This window comes from Notechis scutatus, chromosome 3 (genome assembly GCF_049901735.1).
Source record: "Notechis scutatus isolate UNSWTSFEM ecotype Mainland chromosome 3, rNotScu1.2, whole genome shotgun sequence".
NCBI lineage: Eukaryota > Metazoa > Chordata > Lepidosauria > Squamata > Elapidae > Notechis > Notechis scutatus.
This window is the reverse complement of record NC_142011.1, coordinates 97,731,372-97,753,834: the sequence shown is the minus strand read 5'-3', so window position 1 is coordinate 97,753,834 and position 22,463 is coordinate 97,731,372. Positions and strand designations below refer to the sequence as shown.

General features: G+C 41.5%; 1 long non-coding RNA gene across 1 annotated transcript in view; it reads right to left on the bottom strand.

Annotated features, from left to right (window-relative positions):
- The window catches only part of LOC148131294 (uncharacterized), a 37,644-nt gene that overhangs the window by 4,813 nt on the left and 10,368 nt on the right, over positions 1–22,463 (bottom strand). The window contains exon 2 of the long non-coding RNA XR_015748707.1: positions 8,813–8,954. This is a non-coding gene — a long non-coding RNA (uncharacterized LOC148131294). The remainder of the gene's footprint in view (positions 1–8,812; positions 8,955–22,463) is intronic.

Sequence of the window (22,463 nt, the reverse complement as noted above, 5' to 3'; positions counted from 1 at the left end):
TTGATCTATCTACTTCCACCTATCAGTAACAGCTAGGATCAAACTGGCTTTCAGAACAAACATGCACCATGTTTCATGAACCAGCTCAGTGTGATGTTGTAAACACAACACTTATGTTCTTAAATGTTCTCCCCAACTATTCCTCCAGCAGGTTACCAATTACAACTTAAAGCTCCATGCTTCTTTGTAAATTGCAAAAAAACTTTTACCTCCAAAAGAAATAACATGGTACAAAGTTAGTATACTACTGTTCCATCAAAGCAATTTCATGGCACAATGTGTTCCCCAATGTGAAAATAAGCCCAACATTTACATGTGTGTGTTTTGAGTTACATTATGGCACTGATGATGTGTTAAAAATTTAATCTTGTTTATATGATTTGTTTATATGATTATATGATTTGTTTTTCAAACATTTTTATTAGATTATAAATAATTAATTTTTTATATGTGATTTGTGAATTATTAGTCATGTAGAGTTGTTTTATCTTATACAGGTGACTATATATATATATAGATAGATAGATAGATAGATAGATAGATAGATAGATAGATAGATATAGATATAGATATAGATATAGATATATAGATATATAGATATATAGATATATAGATATATAGATATATAGATATAGATATATATAGATATATGGATATATGGATATATGGATCTTTGGTTATTCGGGTTTTCTCCCGCATAAAATTGGAAGTATTTTGGCGATGTTTCGACAAAATCTCATTCGTCATCTTCAGACTTGTGTCTTCGGCTTTGTGCTTCTCAGAGGAATGTGAGCTTGCAGCTGCTTCTTCCTTTTAACTGCCAGAAGAAGCAGCTGCAAGCTCACATTACTCCGAGAAGCACAAAGCCAAGACACAAGCCTGAAGATGACGAATGAGATTTCGTCAAACGTCGCCAAAATACTTCCAATTTTACACGGGAAAAAACCCGAATAACCAAAGATCCACATAAAAATACCCGTGAAAACCTCAGAAAACAAATATGTATATGTATATGTATATGTATATGTATATGTATATGTATATGTATATGTATATTAAATAAATAAATTCCCAGTTAAAGTAAGAACAAAGTGTTTTGTGTTTCAATTTTTTAATTACTTTTTTTGGTTTGTTGTTTTTTTTGTTAAGGTTTTTGTTTACTCTATAAATGTCTAACAGGCCCTGATGAGGTGCATCTTGGAACTGTTCTGACTTCAGGTTGTTTGCATCAATCTAACACAGGATTTAAAAAGCCCACTGTACTGTTTCACATGGAAAGTGTACTTATGAACAGAATGGAAAGTTTATTTATCTGGTACTTTAAAGAGGCAGTCACAGATGTCAGAAGGAAAGCAAAATAATGAAAACAAAAAAGTGTGCCTAAAAGAAGGAGGAGGAGGAGGAGGAGGAGGAGGAGGAGGAGGAGGAGGAGGAGGAGGAGGAGGAGGAGGAGGAGGAGGAGGAGGAGGAGGAAGAAAGGACAAAGAAGCAATGAAAAACATTCCTTTTTCAAGCATGGCCAAAATCCAAGATTAAATTCAGTCTTCCCAACAAAAGAAAAATAAAACAGTTTATGGTCAGCAACATTACAGACTACTTAAAGCCAAGAAAGGCTGGGAAAACTCTATAAAGCTCTAATTATGTTAGGGAATCCTTTTGCTATCACCAATTTAACTTCCTACAGTTACCTTATGCATCACATAATATGACCAAAAACTATAAACAACCAGGAAGGAGGAATCTTATTAAGAAACTGTGAAGATGGAATGGCAGATGGAGAGGTAATAATTGTATATGTTTGTGTGCATAAACAAAGAGCATCAAATGTGAGTTTCAACTCCAAAGATTGTATCAGGAAGGGATCACACTGCCACTCCTGCCTTGTCTCAATTTATTACAAACTAAGTTTGTAAGAAGCAGAACAGAACAAGAAAAACAGAAAAACAACATTGCAGGTCTTCTAGTCCAACTGCCTGCTCAAGCAGGAGATCCTTTACCAGACAAATGGCTGTCCAATCTCTTCTTAAAAACTTTGAGCGATGAAGCACCCACAACTTCTGAAGGCAAAGTTGGACCTCTGTTTGATGAGTTTCCATACATTACTTCTTTTCTTGCCTTCAAGTGCTTTGGAGAATAGATTGTCCCCCTTTTTGTGTGTGGCAACCCTCAAATATTAGAACATTGCTATCATGTCAGCCCCAGTCCTTGTTTTCACGAGACTAGATGTTAAGTTTGAGGCATGGGTATAATGAACGGAGACCAGACTGTCAACCTTGAACTTCAGCTCTTTATTCACAAGCATAACAGAGACAAAAAACCCCGGCTAGCAGTCACCCTTTTATAGCGTAAGCTGCTATCCGGATAACCAATGGATATTGCTATAGCGTTTGAATCTTGGCGCGGCCCACCAACAGCCAGTCAGATTGCTCGGAATGAACCAATCGTAACTTGCCATTATATGGGCCAATAGGACGTGCAGGATTACGATCCTGCTAGGCAAATGAATCTTTATTAATATATTTCTTTAGTTCACAACACCCCTCCCCCTTGGGTTTCGTTTGACGGCCGTGGTGACGTAATCACGCAGGTATGCAGGTCATTTTACCTGCCTATTTGATTTTCGCTGTTCCACCGGTTTTTGTTTAAAGTTCGGTTCTGGTGGAACGCAAGGCTCGTCTTCGCCCGGGGTTGATTCCGCGGTGCTGTTTTCAGCACTATCAGGGTCCCTTAAGTCCATTCCTGGATCGGGCGGGCATGCCTCCACTACGGTGTTCCTCCGTGGGGAGGATGCCCCCGATCCTGGACCTTCTTCAGGTGGCGCGTGTACTCGGTTTAGCGCCGTCTGTCCTCGATTACGTCGTCGTCTATACGGCCTTCGTTCCCCTCGGTATTCCCTCCCCCTTGAGTTTGGAAGTCAGAGGGGTCGCGGATATTTGGTTGTAAGCGAGATCGGAGTTGATCAATATGGCGTTTCCATATCTTGCCGTCGGTCGTCTTAAGGCGATAAGATCTAGGGCCAGTGAGGTAGACTACGGTGGCTGGGACCCACAACGGTTCGCTGTAAAGGTTTTTTGCGTAGACCAAGTCGCCTACCTTGAATTGGCGATATGTTCCACTGGATCCACAAGGTTTCTCTGGCGAGTAAGACGGGTGTAGTCGGTCGAGGTGGGAGCAAAGCTTCCGCCCCATTAAAAGTTCGGCTGGGGTCTTGTTGGTGACACTGTGGGGGGTAATGTGTTGTAGTAAGAGTATTTTGTTCAATCTAGTGTCGATGTCCCGCGGATCCATTTTTTGGAGTGTCTTTTTAAGGAATTGAACCATCCGTTCCACCCTATCGTTTGCCGCAGGGTGAGCCGGCGAAGTTAAGGCATGGCGGATGCCCCGGTCCGCCAGGTATTGTTCAAAGGTGAGGGCCGTGAACTGGGGTCCGTTGTCGGAAACTAGAACGTCCGGGAAACCGTGTGTTGCAAATAATCTATCTAGTTTTTTAATAACGGAGTCAGTAGTTGTGCTTTTCATCTTGTGGATTTCGAGCCAGTTGGAGTAAGCATCCACGGTTAGAAGAAAGGTGTGTCCTTTAGTGGGTCCCGCGAAATCAATGTGGATGCGGGACCATGGGCCTTGAGGAGTTTCCCATTCGGTGGGAATTGCTCTCGGTGGGGCGTTGCTGACCTCTTGGCAGTTTCTACACGTGGTTACCCAGGCTTCAATTTGTTTATCGATGCCTGGCCACCAGGCGTAGCTTCGAGCGAGAGCCTTCATGCGGACGATGCCCAGATGTCCTTCGTGCAGGGTTTGCAACACGAGTCGCTGTAGTCTCTCTGGCACGACGACTCTATCTCCCCATAGGATGCAGCCCTTCTGGGAAAATAGTTCCGTTTGCCGGTGTTTGAACGGCGCAAAAGTGGTGGGGGTTTCTTCGACTGGCCACCCACATTCGACCCAACTGAGAACTTTTGCGAGGATATAGTCTCGTTTTGTGCCGGCAGCGATATCTCTTGCCGTTAGTGGCGGTGAGTTGAGGGTTTCAATTTGCAGCGTAGTGAGGGTTGGAGCTGGGTCGCTGACGGTTTCCGGAAGTGGGGAACGGCTCAAAGCGTCAGCGTGGGGAATGGCTTTCCCCGGGCGATGCTGCAGTACGTAGTTGTAGGCTGCTAGGAATTCTGACCAGCGAGTCATTCTAGGCGATAATATATGTGGGGTTGGTTTATCACCTGCTAAAATGCCAAGTAAAGGCTTGTGGTCTGTAATTAGAGTAAAGGGCCGCCCGTAAACATATTCATGAAATCGCTTCACGGCCGATACAATAGCAAGAGCCTCTTTGTCAAGTTGGCTATAGTTCCGTTCAGCCTTCGATAATGTCCGCGAAAAGTATGTAATGGGAGCTTCATGCCCGTTTGGTAACACGTGACTCAAAATGGCTCCAACCCCAAACGGTGATGCGTCGCACGTAATATTTAGTGGCAAGGTCTTGTTGTACTGCATTAGAACAGTATCGGATGTTAATAAGTCTTTCACTTTTTGAAAAGAGTGTTCTTCTCGATGTCCCCAGACCCAGGTGGGTTTCTTGTCGAGAAGTCTATGTAGGGGCTCAGCTACGGTCGCCTTCTGGGACAAGAAGATGTTGTAAAAGTTAATAAGTCCCAGGAAAGCCTGGAGATCAGTCTTATTTTTAGGTCTTGGGGCGTTCTTGATGGCCCTGAGTTTGTTTTCGGTAGGGTGGATACCGTTTTTATCGAGGAGGTATCCGAGAAACTCTACCCTTTCAGTGCATAGTTGACATTTATTTTTTTTAACCTTGAGACCGGCGTCCTTAAATCTATGTAAAACCAATCTGAGATGCCTTTCAAGCTCTTCTCTATTTGGGGCAGCAATTAACACGTCATCGAAGTATGGTACAACCCCTTTTATTCCCTGTAGAAGTCTCTCCATTAGACTCTGAAATATCCCGGGGGCTACACTCACTCCGAACTGGAGTCTGTTGCATTTAAAGGCACCTCGGTGGGTAACGATAGTCTGTGCCTCTGCGGTTTCCGCATCAACGGGTAGTTGTTGATACGCTTGCGCTAAGTCTAACTTTGTGAAGATCTTCCCGCCACCCAGGGAGTGGAGAAGATGTTGAACTACCGGCACCAGATAAGCGCTCTGTTGGAGTGCGTGGTTCAGAGTGGCGCGGTAGTCTCCACAAATTCTGATCGACCCATCCGGTTTGATGGGGGTTATGATTGGGGTTTCCCAACGGGCGTGGTCAATAGGCTCCAACACCCCTTGGGCTATTAACTTATCAAGTTGCTCGTCAATCTTGGGTTTAAGGGCGAACGGAACCTGACGAGGCTTAAGGCGGATAGGGGCTACTTCTGGATTGAGGCTAAATGATATAGGGGTCCCCTTGTACTTGCCTAAGTTGTCCGAAAACATGTCGTGGAATTCCTGGACGATGCTCTCTTCCCAATCGTCGCTTCCGGCCTGGTGAATGCCGGCCACCTCGATCCCGAGTGGGGCGAACCATTGTAGGCCTAGTAAGCTGGGCCGGTCACCATCAACGACAGTTAATGGGAGTGACACGGCACGATCTTTAAAAGATACTTTGACTTGACTCACTCCAACGACTGGGATCGTGTTCCCCTGGTAATCTCTGAGGATGATTTTCTGTGTTCTGAGGTCTTGCCGACGGATGGCAGGGATCAGTTGTTTAAGGGTCTTCCAGGAAACCATCGAGAGGGACGATCCGGAGTCGACTTCCATCCAGCAAGGTTTGTTTTCGATCGCCACTTCCACTCGGATCTTTTGTTTGTCTAATGACTAAGCGTGGCCGATGATAATAGTCTGGTGTGTCTCTTCTCGTCGTGCTGGAAGAGCAGATGTTTTGCTGCCGTAGGCATGGTTGCTCCATTGGTTATTCAAACGATCCCGATTTGCAGGGAGTTTCCCTGTGGTTTGGCGGAGGTTGTTCTCCTTTCTATTTGTGTTGAATTCCCTCTTACTTCTGCAGACCCGTGCAATGTGGCCTCTCTTCCCACAGGAACGGCAGATTGCGTCGAGGAATTTGCAACTGGGTCGTGGGTGGTTTCCCCCACAACCCGCACATGGGCGCTGAAGTTTTAGAGTTTGTTGATCTCGTTTGGCACGAAGTCTGTTAACCTCTTCTTCATCACTCTCGGATTGGGACTCGAGGTCCTCATGGTGCGCTGTTGCTGAGTGTCTTTCTAGTTGAGGCGAGGCTTTGTGGGCGAATTGACGGAGCGGCGCGTTGGTGCGGCGCATTCGAGCGGCCGACTTCTTGGTTGCCTCTGCTGCAGTAGCGTCAGCAATGGCATCTGCAAGATCGATGTCCCCTTTTGCCATGATCTTGCTCTGTATTGTGTGGTCATCTAATCCCAGAACTATGCGGTCTCGCATAGCTTCTTCTAGGTCTGAAAAACCACAGAGGCCTCCCAGGTTTCTAAGGTCAGCGATGAAGTCTGCAATACTTTCACCCTTCCGCTGATCCCGTTGATAAAATTCGTGTCTCCGGACCAATGTTGGTATGGCGGGGGCATAGTGAGCCTGTAGGATAGGCTCGAGGTTGTCCCAATCCATTGCTGTCACCTCAGCCGGTTTCGCGAGCGCCTTCGCCATTCTAAAAACGGCTGGTTCACAATGGGTCAAGAACACCGCCCGCTTCTTTCCGGCTGTTGCGTCTTTCAAATTGTTGGTTTCTAGAAACATTTGAAACCGATCCATATACGACTCCCAGTCTTCCTTTTCCGGGTCAAAAGGAGCGGGTGGTATAGCGCCACCTGACATCCTGCCGATGTAGATGCGCTCTCAGCCACGTGCTTCGGTTGGTGCTCTGTAAGGTTTAGTCAGCTCTTTTGTCTCCGTATCCCATCCTCGTCGCCAGGGTTAAGTTTGAGGCATGGGTATAATGAACGGAGACCAGACTGTCAACCTTGAACTTCAGCTCTTTATTCACAAGCATAACAGAGACAAAAAACCCCGGCTAGCAGTCACCCTTTTATAGCATAAGCTGCTATCCGGATAACCAATGGATATTGCTATAGCGTTTGAATCTTGGCGCGGCCCGCCAACAGCCAGTCAGATTGCTCAGAATGAACCAATCGTAACTTGCCATTATATGGGCCAATAGGACGTGCAGGATTACGATCCTGCTAGGCAAATGAATCTTTATTAATATATTTCTTTAGTTCACAACACTAGACATATCCAATTCCTATATCAGTGTATCAGCTACCTTTTAAAATGTTACATCTAACTCTATCTGGGATTTAGAAATGAATGGCGAGGATGAGAAACTTTCCACAAGTTAGCTTTGATGAGGAAAATGGGAGCTGTCCAACATCCAAGGCCAAAAAGCACAGGGCATTTTCTGTCCCTAAAGAGAGTTTTTGGTCATCCATTTTGCTGAGCTTTCCCTTCAAGATTCCTCCTTTGTACTTTTGGGAACCAATAGCCTTAAGACTTCTCATGGGGTCACTGACATTTGGACTTTTCTTTACACCAGTTACTGAAGTTTAACTGATGAGAACTCGGGGGGTCTCGTCAGTTTTGTAACACTCAGAAAAGCTTCCTGAAAATGACTTCCCCTTTTGTTTGACACAATTTCCATTGCATTGCTGAATCTCTGTTGAATAAGAACAGTTTCTAAATATCCTTTACTTGTACAGAGGACATCAAAGGACATGTTGCAATGTGTATGTCTCATTTACACAAGACTTTGGCCATAGAATCTGATTTCAAGTCAAAGCTTTAGCCCCTGCCCACATAAAATGCAACAATATTCATTATTAATGGAATGTCTGTTATGGGCTGTGTTTGAACATGATATTAAACCTGATTTTAGTACTAAGGTAGCAGGTCTGGGGGAGTATAAGCTCACTTATTCCCCATCTTAACTTGTAGTATATAGCAAAACAGAAGCTAGGATCCTAAACTATATTTCAATCTAAACTTGCTTCTTCAAATGACAGTTATCATCCAACCCCATCTCTTTTGGTTTAGGCACAATGAGCAGCTACAGAAATGCAATTAAAAACAGAAATGAGAACTTCTGATCTCCATATAGCTGCACCAAAAAAAGGGGGGGGTGAGGAAATAAAGCTTTGAGGTTTATCCATGTAGACAGTATGCTAAACTTTACTTCAGCATCATGCATGAGTCAGGCTACTGTGATGAAAAGATTGCACACGTAAAGAAAGGCAAGGGTGAAAATCTTATCGCTTTCCAGATGACTGCTGGAGGCTGAAGCTCAGTGTTATCTTAAGTATCACATGGTTTCCACCCTCTTCTCATTATTTATTAGTCTGTCTAGCTGAGCCTTTTCATTATTCTATTTTTATTTGACTATAAAATTTTATAGCTCACCCAAGTCCAGAAGCTGTGGATATGTTACAACCAATTAAATATATAAACAACAACAATAAACTAAATCAAAATCCTGAAACCCACAGCTACAGTAAAACAATAAATATTTTCCAAGATAGGGGAATTAAAAAGTTGCTAGGATTGAAAGACTGGTGGAATAAAATGCCTTTAAATACTTTCTTAGAACAATGAAGAGGGGGCTTTATAGAGGTCTAGAATTAAGGAATTCCAAGTTGGGGGGCTATCATAAAAAAAGGCTTGTTATCTTATCTATGTCATCCTCACTTCAGACAGGCAATTAATAGCCTTTCCAAAAATGTTGTCAGCAGATAGATTCAATTCTAGGCAAGCAATGCTAGTCATATGGGACTTTATAAGTTAGCAGGGCGTTGATTTGGGCCTGGGAATCTACTGGTACTCAGTGCAATGATTTCAAGAGAAGTGTTACCTTGCAATGGTGGGACTGGTCTCTCAGTAATCTCTCATTGTATTCTGGACCAGCTGTAGCTCCAGATCAACTCCAAAAGCTGCACATAACATTTTTGCATGGAGTAGAAGCATGGACAATGACCCATCCAATGAAAAGAAGCCTAGGGAAGTGGATAGTTTAAAATATCATGAACTGAATTCAAAATGAAATGAAACAGTCTTCCAAAGAATAGCCAAAGGCAGGTAAATAATATCATCAAGAAAAGGGAAATGGAATATTTTGGACACAGTGCACAAGAAGAAACATCAACTACATCAAATAATTACCCAGAAAGATTTGAGAGAAATGCAGTGAGGGGTGAGCCAATGTGAACAGATTGCTCAATCCACATGACTTCTTTTGCAGACTCCATGCATAGTACTATTTTCTGGGAATTTTTGTAATTAGCAATAACATGTAGACTTATATACAGCTTCATAATGCTTTACAGACCTCACTAAGCAGTTCACAGAATCAACATATTGCCTACAACAATCTGGATCCTCATTTTACCAACATCAGAAGGATGGAAGTATAAGTCAACCTTGAGCTGGCCTGGATCAAACTCCTGGCAGTGAGCAGAGTCAGTCTGCACTACTGCATTCTAACCACTTCATCACCAGGGCTCATCAGCTGGAACAATCTAGAATATAACATGCTTGGTCAAGTCAGAATATATAGTTATCTTTCAATGCTTCTTTAACCCTTTAACATTGCATTCTGTAGGGTGGCCCATCCCACCTCTATTTATTTACTGTATTTCTCTTTCCAGGGAAGTTGAACATTTTTCTGGTAATCTACACAATGTTTATTATTTTCATTTCCTAGCAGAGCTTTGGGGTCTAAACAAATTCCTGGACATAAACTTGCTACATGTTAGCATTTTACTTCAAAATCTCCTGGATTTCCAATTCCTAGATATACTTAATGTAAAAAGTTAACAGGAAGAATGGGTGTTACATTGTAAGCACCCAAGAAAATATATGCAATCACACTGGAACTCCTAAGCCTAGCACTTGGAACCTGATTCTCAGTCTTAAGGTAAAATTAAAATTAAATTCTCCCTCTTAACTGACCCCTATTCTACAGATAACTCATAGACAAAACTTCCTTTGTTCAGTAGTAAGTACACTAGTGATTCTTAAGCAGACCCTATTACTTCTTTTTCTGGTCTTGAATAATGTCTAATAATTTAAAAGAAAAAAAAAAAAAAAAAAAATTTATAAAGGGTGGCAAAAATATACACAATCCCCCGGGGGGGGGGGGGGACCCCCCGCACCCCCCCCCCCCCACAACAAAAAAACTCCCCCCCCCTCGCGGGGGCGGCCACCACCCTCAGGAAATTCTCAATTTCAGAAAAAAAAAAAAAAACCCAAACCAAGCAAGCCAAAACCCCTTCCTCTCAGGTCAAACAAAAAAAAAGAGTCCAAATCTTTTAGCCTTGTAGTTTTTCGCCTTCAAGGCTCCCCAACAAGTCCAAATTTTTTTCCCCCCTGCTCGCGGAGGAGTCTCCCTTCAGCACCCCCAAAAGCCGCTTTTTTTTCTTGGAAATCTCAAAAACACTTTTGGGAATTAAATTGGATAAAACCCAAAGCCCGGGCAACCAGAAGAACCCACTCTCAAAAACACTTTTTTTTTTTTTGGGTTTTTTTTTTTTTTTTTTTTTTTTTTGGGGGGTTTGGGGGGGTTTTTTTGGGTTGTGGGGGGGGGTTGTTGGGGGGGGGGGGGGTTTTTTTTTTTTTTTTTTTTTTTTTTTTTTTTTTTTTTTTTTTTTTTTGGGTGTGTTTTTTTTTTCCTTTTTCGGGTTTGGGGCGGTTTTTCGGGTGGGGGGTGGGTGTCTTTGGTTTTCTTTTCCCTTCCTCCGGAAACACAAAACCGCAAACTTTTTTTTTTTTTTTTTTTTATTTTTTTTTAATTTTTTCAACCACACACACACACACACACAAAAACAGATTCCAATGTTCAGTTCTCAATTCGTTTGCATAACATTAAATCATACTTTATGGTTTACAAAAACTAGCAAGGTTAGTTTTATTCAGCCCATAAATGAAAATAAATAAACCCATCATATAGTACAAAGTCTGTGGTGATACAGTTTTTGCTTAAATTACTGCCCAGAAATTATTGCTCTGAACCTACAGGCAGGAACTAAGGACTTCTCATTTGATGGCCATTAAGGGTTTCTTCTATGTTCCCATGACAACCAATCCTTTAGATTAGAGAACAATGGATGTCTTTGAGCCATAGACCTGTCCAACAGGTTCCTTCTTTGAGAATGGAAAAACTCCAGAACTGGCATAAAAAGTTTGAGGCCTGTAGCTCCACACCCCACTCTATCTTCTACAGGGTGTTAGTCAACCTGCATCCATACAGCATCCTGAATTTGGGTTTAAGCAACAGAGAACTGCATCCCCTAAGGGTATGTGTGCATAAATGCACTTCTGGAAAAATAATTAAGGAAACTGTTTATCCAACATATGTTTTCCAATCTGCAGTTGATTATGTTTTAGCCCCATTTATGGAAAAGCTACTGCTAGTTTCTGTACATCAAGAGAAAGTCTCAAGGGTAGCAGAAGCTTGTTGAGTTGCTTATTTTTGATCAATCAGTTCTATCCTGAACATTTCCTATAGATATTTTTAAAATACAGGAACAAGATAATGCAACACATTAACAGTCTACTTAATGTCAATAAGACAGTTAAGCCCTTTATCAGCCTACCTTTTGAAAACAATGCGAATGACTATAATTGTACTGTTCTCATATTTACTATAATTAAACTTGGCAGGAAATGATTATCTCAATTATCATACAAGCCCATACCAAACAAATGCAGGTTCCAGGGATGGATTTGGCAGGAATAATGTTTGGGGTGGTCTTAAAACTGCCACCCTTGTTTTAAAAAAAGAACTATTGTTAGATAAAGCATAATTAAAGAACAAAGCAACCTGGCTAACTTGGATTTGGACTATGAGCTCCTACATTCTGGGTTAGGATTAGGGGAGTTGTAGTCCCCTAAAATATGTGACTCATGTATAGCAGGCTAAAGGCAATGGGAATTAGGAGCAATTTATTTCAGTTCAGCAGTGCCATTTCTTGGACTTGAACTCCAATAAATTCCAAGCATGAAAAGAAACAAACCAAAACTATTTTAAACAGACCAATAATAAGAAAGTCCAAAACATCACTTCAGAATATATATTAATAGAATACAGATTTAGGAAACTGCTAAGTAATAAAAAACTACAATAATCTTATAAATTCAAAAGATAAATATGCTTTTTTGCAACACTGTACTAGGTATGCTAGCCAAAAGGAGCATACATGAAATATTTTTTGTAAAGAAAGTTTCTGGGATATTTTCTCATAAGATTATTTCTGTATATCATTAGTGTGTGAGATCAAACTGGCCAAAACAGTGACCAATACCATGTGATCAAAGCCTATTTTTCATGCCTCTGTAATGATAGGAACCAGTAGATTTCCCTTACTTTGTCTAACAAAGAAAGGCAAATAAAGGCAAATCAGGTAGCAAGTTTTCTGCAGGTGAAAGAAAGAGCTGTTTAATTTTGCACTGCTACATCAGTTACTGATTTCACCACCCCACCTTCTTGACAAACTATAAACAGCAGAAACTGAAAATGTGAGTCCTGGAAGGTGGTAGAGTAACATATACCCTATACATATGAATAATACACACACACACACACACACACAAACACACACACACAACATGTACCCTATATTCTAGAAGGACTAGGGATGTCATGATATCTTGCAATATTTGAAGGGCTCCCATTACTTGGAGGGCTACTACAACAATGAAGGGTAAACTTATTTTCCAAAGCACCAGAAGGCAAGACAAGAAACAATGGATGACAACTCATCCAACTCATCAAAGGAGAGAAACAATCTAGAACTAAGGAGAAAATTCCTAACAGTGAGAATAATCAACCATGGAACAAATTGAGTTTGGAAGATGTGGGTGCCCCATCACTGGAGGCTTTTAAAAAGAGACTAAACAGCTATTTGTCAGAAATGGTATGGGTCTCCTGCATGATCTGGGGGTAGACTGGATGGCCTCCAAGACCCCTTCCAACTCTGTCACTGTTACTATATCATATCATTTAAGTATATGTGTTCATATATACTCAAAAGTACACTGTATTCAGTGGCTTTGATTACAGGAAAGTTTGTATAAGATTGCAATTTAATCCTATATATACATATTGATTGCAATTATTCCTTTCCCCTGTTTATCTTTGTCCTTGCTTCCCTCCCTATTGGACAATTATACATCTTGGAACAGGAAGAGGAGGAGGAGGAGGAGCTAAGGAACTGAGCTGCAAATCTGGACTTTGCAAGTGTGAATCTCAACTCTGCCACAAACTCAGCTCTACCACAAGCACAGCTCTGCCTCATGAAAAGCGAATTCTTGATGGCCTCAGCCTTCATCTGCCATTTGATGAGAGAAATTCTGTCCTACATTACTGTACAGATTGGTTATAAAATAAAGATTGCAAGAAGATAATACATGTGAATACATGTGAAGTTATGTATGACTGTAATGCATTATTGTGGTGATACTGATGGTAATTGTTGAAGATTAGAGGAAATGTTTCAATTCATAAATTACCATAATTATTGGACACCATCACAACACAAAAAGGCAGGAACACCCTCAAAGGAGTGGGAGGACAGCTGGCCACTTTATATGGGCTGAATTCCAAAAGGCTATTTTTGTACTGAATGTCTTTTAATTGGGTTTCATATGACAAGTTTAAAAGTTGAAAGCCTCATGCCGTGACATCAAAATATCTTAATCAAGTGTGAGATGCTTCTTGGATGGAAAAAGGACTATGAACTAATCCCTTTTTTTCAATGGCAAACAGGAAATGACTCAGGCTAGCTGTCAAGTAATTAGCCAATAAGTAAAGCCAAGACCTCTGAAGGAACAGGATGGAAATGGATTTTAGCTCTACTTTTAAGTTATTATTTAAATTAAGATGGTTTGTAAAACATATGTGTGTATGTATATATATATATATACACACACAGAGAGAGAGAGAGACACACACATAACTCATAGTGACTTTGGGTGGTATATAGTGGGAATCTGGAAAACTCCAGAAAGAAGTATTTTAAATGTTGACTGAACCACAGATCTGGAAGAAAGTATTTGCTCAGAGGTTTGTTAATGTTCTTAAATCAGATTACAAAATACAGATTCAGTATATCAAATGGACCAATACTAAGATCACACTTATATTTGCAGATATACAGCAGATATTTGCAGATGTACAGCAGATATTTGAAATATACCAGTCTATCTGAACCTATTTGGTCAACTCCAACAATAGATAAGAAAACCAAGTTACAACTTTATAAGACCATTGTTGTATCAACAATCTGTGCCAGTGAAACATGGGCATTGACAACACACACAGCAAAAAAGAAACTTCAATGTGTTCCATTAACATTGCCTACAGAGAATTCTGGATGTCATTTGGTGAGACCATGTCACCAATGAGGAAATTTTCCAGTGGAGTATATCCAGGAAGTAGCAAGCCATTCTGATGGAATGTCAAACTCATCTAGTTGGTGATTTAGTTTGCTTGTCAGAACATCAATACCTGAAAAACACTGTAAGATGGTAGCTGCCAGTAGAAAAGCTTAGGTGGGGTACACCATGCAAAATTTGGCATCAGGCATTTAAAGATGACTTATGGAGATAGGATATCAAATGGGAAGATGCTGAAGATGCTGCCACGGGTAGGATTCATTGAAAGAAATTTGCGCTTCGCACAAAAGGAGATGATGATGATGATCCAAACCTCTGGAAGCACTGGATAAATTACCAAAAGAGTACAGACAGTGGCTAAAATTGTAATCCCAATCCAAATGATGGTCATCAAATTGAGGAAAGCTGGTACAAATTGAAATCCCCTTAGAGCTAATTGAAAGTGATGGCACTCTACATTCACACATTACCTTAAATAATAGAAATGACAATGATTAAGGAAGTATTCAGAGAGGGGTAAAAAGACAGCACTACAGGCATAGCTGCCAGTCAGAGTGATATCAGCAAACAAGCCATAGCTTTTCATATTGCATACAGATATCAGACACAAGTACAAAAATAATAAGAATTTACATTGTGTAATCATGACATTTAGGCATTTGTTCCCCACCACCACCACCCAGTGGATGTCTATGAAGAGCATAGTTAGGATGACTGATTTTTGTTATGACTATAAATGTTTCTAGTCTCCATACTTCACAAAAGGCTAGCAGGACTGGGGCCATCCAGATCTCTGAATACATGTTATTCTCTAGAGCAGTCATTGTGAAAGAGAGGGCACAACTCATAGGTCCATAACATGATACTGCCTAATAGAAGGGATTGGAGCACACCAACACTGCCTATTCTGGAGTGGTAAGAGATACAGTGGAGATAGGCAATGCTGAAAACAATTTGATCCTGTGCTATGAAGAGCTTTATAGATGTTAAGCAGCACCTGAATTACACTCAGTAACCCATTAGAAGCTCTCAGAGAGAGGAATGACATGAGCATCTCAACAAGTGTCCTATTTCAGGAAATAACACCACAAGAACTCAAGAAGTTGCAACACAGCAAATGACCCAGGATATCATAGCACAAGACCAAGGATACCACAGCAATAAAGCTCACAAGGTCATCACACAACCCATTACCCAAGCCGTTACTACACAGGAGGCTAATAGAAAAGAGATCAAAACACAAACGACCCAGGAGATTACAATGCAGGACCCAGGATATCACAACAAAAGAACTCGCAAGCCCATCACACAACCCATTACCCAAACTGTTAAAACACGAGAGGCTAATGGAAAAAAGATCACTACAAAACAAATGACCCAGGAAATTACAGCGCAAGATCCAGGATAGCTCCACAACAAAACTCACAAGGCCATCACACAGCCCATTATACCAACATCAACTCCATCAACCAATCAAGAGGCAGCAGCACAGCCAACCAGCCCAGCACACCAGCCCCCACCACCAGTATTTCTAGAGAGACGGCAGTTCCAATCACACACTGCTTGCACTGGCATGAAGCTGAAAGCACCAGCCTGAGGATGGTGAGTGGGACCTCGCCAAAACGTCGCCAAGATACTCTTAATCTTACACAGGAAAAGACCCGAACACACCTAGACAGACAGACAGACAGACAGACAGACAGACAGACAGACAGACAGACAGACATATACATATATATATTTCTTATGTTTTCGTGGGTACTTACATGTATGGTATTCAGCTTTGCTCGGGTATTTTCCCATGTCATTGTAGTTGTGCTTTTAAAGTTGTAGCAATGTTTCGGCAGAATCTCATCTGTCATCATCAGGCTTCTGTATTGAGTTCGTCTGTGAGTCAGGTTTTCACAGCCGTTTCTGTTTTAAATTTGGGGTTAGCCTACTGCTGTGCCAGAATGGTTTTTTCTTCATCCTGATTGGTTGGGAGTCTTGGTCTGTGTTTATTGGTCTTGGAGTTTGCTGTGTTCTGCTTGATTGGTGTTTCTAATATCTTCTGTCTGTTTTGTGGCTTTTTTTGTCTTGAATGACTGGCAACATTGTGTTTCCTGTATTGGAGACTTTTAGTGCAGCTTGGCTCCGAGTAAATGGATGGCTATCATTTATTAGGAAGCTAGGTTTCATCTGGGTGCCTGGTTGGGGTGTGTTTGAGCTGGAGGTATCAGGGGGGATCTGTTTGTGCCCAGGTGTTTGCCTGGCTTGTGGTGTGGAGATTTTTTTGTTTGTGAGTGCAGGCTTCCAAATAATTGACAGTCTGGTGGAATCATCTCTTCTATTCATGCTTTCAGGTCTTTTTTTAATCTCTATGGCTTCTCTGATAATTCTGTAGCTGGGGTTTTCTATAGTGGCTAGGGTTTTGGTGCCATTGAAGTTGATGCTATGACCTGTGGCTTTCATGTGTTGGACTCGTGAGGAAGTGTGTTCCAGCTTTTTTACTGCATTTTTTGTGTTCATCCAGGCGGGTACTTATTCTTCTATTGGTCTGTCCAATGTATGTGGCCAGGCATGATGCACAGGGGACTTCATATATGCCTTGGTTTTCCAGGTCAATTTTATCTTTGGGGTTTCTTAGGATGGCTGCTATTTTTCTGTCTGTTTTGAAGGCAGTCTTGATGTGATGCCTGTGTAGTATCTTACTGATTTTGTCTGTAGTACCTCTTATGTAGGGCAGGACAGCTGTTCCATAGGTCTGTTCATCTTCTAGGTCTCCATTATGTCTCAGTGTGTTTTTGTGGATCAAGCCAGTGATTTTGCTTTTGTGGAAGCCATTGGCTGTCAGTACTTTAGTCAGGGTGCATAGTTCAGGCTTTATGTGTGTCTTGTCTGCCAGGCATTTGGTTCTGGCGATTAGTGTTTTGGCCATGGAGTTTATCTGTGCTGGATGGTGGTGGGATTGGGCGTTGAGGTAGCAGTTTGTGTGTGTTTTCTTCTAGTATATGGTGTGTCCTAGTGTGCCATCTGTTTTTTTGTAGATTAGCACATCTAGGAAGGGTAGTTGTTTGTTTATTTCCGTTTCCATGGTGAACTTGATTTTGGGGTGTGTGCTGTTTAGGTGTGTTAGGAAATTGTTTAGGTTTTCTTTTCCATGGGGCCAAATCACAAATGTGTCATCGGTGTATCTTAACCATAGTTTGGGTTTGTGGGTGGCATTAGCCAGGGCTCCGGATTCAAATTCTTCCATGAACAGGTTTGCAATGACGGGTGACAGTGGTGCTCCCATACGGGCTCCTTCAATTTGCTTGTATCTTTGTCCTTTGTATATGAAATATGTGTTGGTTAAGCAGTGTTCTGCTAGTTCCATGAGGTGTTTAGCTGGTTGGTATTTATTTTTGATGATTTCAAGAGTTTCTTTTATTGGGACTTGAGTGAATAGTGAAACCACGTCGAAACGTACAAGCAGAATTTTTTGACCCAATCAAGACAAAAAAAGCCACAAAACAGAAACACCAATCAAGCAGAACACAGCAAACTCCAAGACCAATAAACACAGACCAAGACTCCCAACCAATCAGGATGAAGAAAAAGCCATTCTGGCACAGCAGTAGGCTAGATCCAAATTTAAAACTGAAATGGCTGTGAAAGTCTGACTCACAGACGAACACAATACAGAAGCCTGATGATGGCAGATGAAATTCTGCCGAAACATTGCTACAACTTTAAAAGCACCACTATAATGACGTAGGAAAATACCCGAACAAAGCTGAATACCATACATGTAAGTACCCGCGAAAACTTAAGAAAACAAATATGTATGTGTGTATATATATATATATATATATATATATATATATATATATATATATATCTTTGGTTATTCGGTTTTCTCCCCGTAAGATTGGAAGTATCTAGGCAACGCTTCGATGAAGTCTCATTCATCATCTTCAGGCTTCTGTCTTCAGCTCTGTGCTTCTCAGAGTTCTCACTCTTCTCACTCTGAGAAGCACAGAGCTGAAGACAGAAGCCTGAAGATGATGAATGAGACTTCATCGAACGTTGCCAGATACTCAATCTTACTGCTGAGAAAACCTCAAACAACCAAAGATCCACATACAAATACCTGCAGAACCTCAAAAAATATATATATATATATATATATATATATATATATATATATATATATATATATATATATATATATATATATTGTGTGTGTGTGTGTGTGTGTGTGTGTGTGTGTGTGTGTGTGTGTGTGTGTTTTCTGAGGTTCTCGCGGGTATTTGTATGTGGATCTTTGGTTATTCGGGTTTTCTCCCGCGTAAGATTCAAAGTATCTAGGCAACGTTTCGATGAAGTCTCATTCATCATCTTCAGGCTTGCTTCTTCGGCTCTGTGCTTCTCAGAGTGATGTGAGCTTTCAGCTGCTTCTTCCTTCTAACTGCCAGTGGGGTGTGACTTGACTGGGTGGGGGCTTGGCTGCGTTCCGATTGGGTGGGGGTGTGTTCTCATTGGTTGGAGGCTTGGCTGTGTTCTGATTGGTTGGGGGCTGGCCGTGTTCTGATTGGCTGGAGGCGTGCTCTGTTCAGGTGGGGGCTTGGCCGTGCTCAGGCTAGTCCCAGCTGCTGGGGATTTGAGCTGGTGAGCTGGGATCTTGCTGTTTGGCTTTGAGTTCGTGGTCGTGCCACATCTTCATGGTGGGGGTCAGTTCGCTCATGTATGGCTCAGATAGGTTTGAAGTGGGTAGTGATGCAGCTGCAGTGCGGCTTCTGGTCTGTGGTCGTGTCTCATCTTCTGTGTGGGTGTGAGTCTGATTTTTACGTGGAAGTGTGGTGGTGGCATCTTGTGTGGCCCTCGTGGGTGTGGGTCTGGTGTCATTCATCATGTTGGGTACTCGCCTGTTCATGAGGGCGGGTTTCCAAATGGCTGGTAAGCGGGAGGTGTCATCTCTTTTATTCATGCTGTGTGGGCGTTTTTCTATCTCTTATGGCTTCTCTGATTATTCTGCTGCTGAAGTGTTCAGTTTTGGCGATAGTTCTGGTATTTTTAAAGTCAATCTCATGTCCTGTGGCTTTGAGGTGTTGGACCAGGGAAGAGGTTGGTTCTTCTTTTTGATTGAGTTCTTATGTTCTTCAACGCGTGCACTTATTCTTCTGTTAGTTTGTCCAATGTATGTGGTGAGGCAGGCAGTGCAAGGGATTTCATATACTCCTTGGTTTTCTAACTCGATTTTGTCTTTAGGGTTTCTTAGGATGGTGGATATTTTTCTGTTTGTGCAGAATGCTGTTTTAATGTTGTGTTTTTGGAGGATCTTGCTGATTTTGTCTGTAGTGCCTTTTATATATGGGAGGAGGGCTTTGCCGTTCTCTTGTTCTCTGTCTTGGATTTTGGTTGGGGTTTCTTTTTGGATTAGGTGGGTGATCTTCTTTCTTTGAAATCCATTGGCTGTTAGTGCGTTGGTGAGAGTGTTTAGTTCGGTTTTTAGGTGTTGTTCATCAGCTAAGCATTTTGTTCTGGAGATGAGTGTCTCAGCTACGGAATTGATCTGTGCTGGGTGGTGGTGTGAGAGTGCGTGTAGATAGCGGTTTGTATGTGTTTTCTTTTGGTAGATGGTGTGTCCTAGGGAGCCATTGGGTTTTTTGTATACCAAGACATCTAGGAAGGGAAGTTGATTGTTAGCTTCTGTTTCCATGGTGAATTGTATTTTGGGGTGTAGGCTGTTGAGGTGTGTGAGGAAGTTGTTCAGTTTTTCTTTCCCGTGTGGCCAGATTATGAAGGTGTCATCTACGTATCTGAGCCAGAGTTTGGGTTTGTGATCATATTTTTCTAGAGCTTGTGTTTCAAAGTGTTCCATGTAGAGGTTTGCGATGACAGGTGAGAGGGGTGATCCCATGGGTGCTCCTTCTATTTGTTTGTATTTTTGTCCGTTGTAGGTGAAGTATGTATTGGATAGACAGTGATTGGTCAGATCTAGGATGTGCTGGGGGGTTGTATTTGTTTTGGATGGCTGTCAAGGCTTCTTTTATTGGCACTTGGGTGAAGAGGGATATGACATCGAAGCTCACTAGTAGGTCGCTGGGTTGTAAGTTTTGTTTCTTTATGATCTCGATGAACTGGAATGAGTTTCTTACATGTGAGTTGATGGATTCTGCATAGGGCTGTAGTTGTTTGGCGAGAAATTTGGCTAGGTTTTGTAGAGGTGAGCCTATGGAGCTGACTATTGGTCTAAGTGGAGTTCCTTCTTTGTGTATCTTGGGGAGACCATAAAGCTTAGGGCATCTGGAAGATTTCTCTCTGGGTATGATTCTTTGCTGGATTTCTTCACTGATGGGGAGGCTTTTATTTTGGATCTGGTGGTTTTTTCTAGGTAGGTGGTGGGGTCTGTCTTTAGGGTTTGTATGTGGGGTCTAGGAGTAGGTTGGTTAACTTGGTTTGGTAGTCAGATGTGTTCATAACCACTGTCGCTGCCCTTGTCTGCTGGTAGGATTATTATGCTGGTGTCTTCTTTCAGGTTACGTAGTGCAGTTTGTTCTTCTTTGGATAAGTTGCTTTTGGGTGGTTTGCTAGTGCAGAGGATGTTGGTGATTTCGAGTCTGATTCTATTAGCATCATCAGGGTTGGTTTTGGTCAGGCTGGTTTCAACTCCGCATATGATGGTTTCTGTGGGGATGTGTTTGGGAGCAACAGCAAAGTTGAATCCTTTTGAAAGGACCTTGGTTTCGGCTTCGGTGAGGATCTTGTCTGAGATGTTGTGCACTGTTTGTTTCATGTGTGGCTGTGAGGGGAGAGGAGTTGGTTTCTGGCATTGTTGTAGTTTTCTGAGTTTGTTGGTGTGTGTGTCTGTCTTGAGGGTGGTCTGTGTTTTGGCTCTCCAGACAGCGAGTTGTTTGGATTTGTCCCAAAGTAAGGGGTGAATCTTGTTGCTGAGTCTGAGGTGAAGTGTGAGAAGATCTTTGTTGATTTGGTCTAGGAGAAATCTTTTTGTGTGAAACCATCATATGCGGAGTTGAAACCAGCCTGACCAAAACCAACCCTGATGATGCTAATAGAATCAGACTCGAAATCACCAACATCCTCTGTTCTAAAATACAGGTCTTTGATTATTTTATAGTACCAACTTTCACTTTTGCATGAACACATTTAAAATATGGTTTCCCTGAGTAGTTTTATGATCCTTATAGGAAAATAATGTGACAGTTAGCATATTGACAGAGGAATGATGAGACTTATGCTCATATACATTTGGAAGACACAGATTGAGGTAAACTGGTAGAATACAATAAAACTAAAATACATGGGTGTTTTAATATTCATAATAGAGATATATTTGAATCATATTTATAATTGTTCCTCAGAAATACTTTCTAAACATTTTTCATTCTCATTTGACTTTTTATTTACTGCTGTAGAATACTTTCCCATTATAAAGTGAAGATTACTTCCAAAAAAGCTTGTCTTAGGAATCATGTCCTTACTTTTCTTTTATTCTGGACACAGTGTCTGCATTTTAGGAAAATATTACTGATTTATGAATATATACAGGCAGTGGTGGGATTCAGCCAGTTCGCACCACTTCGGGAGAACCGGTTGTTAGCTTTCTGAGCAGTTTGGAGAACTGGTTGTTGGAAGAACTCATTAGGGCAGAGAACATTAGGGCAGAGATTGTTAAAATTATTTGAATCCCATCACTGTATAGAGGTCCTTATTGGGGCCAATAGCTGATATGGCACTCATGAATTCTCTATTCACAGGTTTAAAATAAAAGTAGGAGATTAGCTTTTCATAGGAATAGAGAGGAATGAAAAGAATTTGTGCTTGGTCAATTTGCTGTCATTCACAAAAAACAGGTTATAATTGGCTTGATTTGACAGACCATATGTTTGTGTTAATTTATCCAGTATCAGGGTATTTATTATCAGTAACAACATTCACCATTATTACTACAATTGCCACTGCCTCTACTTCCTTCATTTCCTTTCCCTCTGATCTCACTGTTTATTCTTCCAACACCATCTGTGTATATATATAACAGCAACTCAAGATAATTCTTTATGCTTCCGAGGAAGAGTATTCTAGGAAAGCTCACTCAATCATGGGGAACCTTTGGGACCTCCAGATATTGC